This window comes from Hyaena hyaena, unplaced genomic scaffold, assembly GCF_003009895.1.
Source record: "Hyaena hyaena isolate Hyena2069 unplaced genomic scaffold, ASM300989v1 scaffold_106, whole genome shotgun sequence".
Classification (NCBI taxonomy): Eukaryota; Metazoa; Chordata; class Mammalia; order Carnivora; family Hyaenidae; genus Hyaena; species Hyaena hyaena.
The window spans coordinates 2,374,707-2,376,382 of NW_024080738.1; positions in this window are offsets into that span (position 1 = coordinate 2,374,707).

Consider the following 1,676-nt stretch of genomic DNA (forward strand, 5'->3'; position numbering starts at 1 on the left):
CTGTGCTGACTGCCAGCTCAGAGCCTGGAGCCTGTTTCAGTCTGTGACTCCCTCTCTCTCTGACCCTCCCCTGCTCGCGCTGTCTCTCTCTCTCTCCCCCCGAGAAATAAATAAAAACATTAAAAAATTAAAAAAAAAAAAGAAACAGATACATGAATACCTTAAAAAATATTTAAACAACTGAACATGAATTTTCACAAAATCATTCTTGTGCCTCTGCCTACTTCAAACAATTGCTTAAAAAAGGTAGCCTTAAAAGCAACAATGTCTTCATTTAACTGTATGCCCTCAAGCGAGTTTTAAAAGAAAAGTGGGATTTAGGGGCACACCTTCCATGTAGGTAGCAATCAGGTTCCGCTGAGGGGTGTGTGATAAGAATCGCATCCCTCTGGCGAACAGTCAGGGCTCTCTCCAGTTTGCCAGTGACTGTGCTAACACGGGCGAGCACCACCTCCTCCCCCACCCAGCAGATCCACTCGCTGTGAGGAGAGAGGGTGCAGCAAACCAAATCCCCCCCCTTGTCCCTCGTCAGAGCTGAAGCTTCTGACAGTCCGCCCCTGCACACTCATGACACCATGGTTCTCGATCTGTTGAGCACCACAAAGTGCTCTAGGATTTTAGGAAGCAGGGTCACACTGTTGACAGTGATATCTGTCGCTGAGGTGCTGCCCAGGGAGGTAAAGGTATATGCACATTCTGTGGCACTCTACAGGGCCATCAAAGGATGTGCTGATAATATAATGTCCATCTTGTATAAAAGTTGCTTCATTAACAAAAGGGAGATGACCGTGGAGTTCCTTCAGGGTTTTCCCAGATTACACACGTGAATTCTAATTGTGTGGTCAAAAGAGACACCAAGGAGCTAACTGCTGGCCCTTAGAAAAGCTTAGACAGGGGGCACCTTTACCGTGTGCCCTTTCAAATCTCCTTAAACACTGTCCTCTGTGAATCTTCCCCGAGGGTTGTTTCTGACTTCCACTTTGGACCACGTGAGCCACTTTTAGCCATCATTAGTATTCTATTTCCTTAGTCAATGAGCATATCTGTGAAATGCTGAATCTGGCTTCACAGATCTGACCTTTGTAATCCCTGTGGGTTGGCTAGTGCATTATTCAGTAATTAATGAAGCCATTATTCAGTAATTAATGCTTGCCTCTCTCCCTCTAAAGAATACACACAAACAAATGTAGCATTCTCACTGAAGACGTTCTCGCTCATTTCATCAGGGGAGCAGGTTTCGTGTAGCTGTGCTGTCCTCTCTCGGGGTCTCTAAGGATACAGTAGACTATTGGAAAACCATGAAGTTAGAAAAACCCTAAGTTATAAGAAGTTTTAATGGAAAATATTTTATAACACACATCTCATTACCTGTGTGTTAGTAACATATACAAACAACAAGACATTCTGGGTAATTTAAGTCCATAAACCTGCACACTCTATACCCACAGCCAATATCGTGCTTTCCTCTGCATCAGACGTATGAATTCTCAGGCCCAGTTCTTTTTGTGTTCAGCCTTCACGGTTTCCTGAGAATCCAGAGGAAATGCCAAGTTTTAGAGGAGGCAAGAAATTCTGTTCTCTGTGTTTTCTTGGGCCGGGCAGCACTCACTGCTTGCCTCTCTCCCTCTAAAGAAAGCAAGTCACTCAATCCATTTTTTATGTTACCAGAAGGAGAA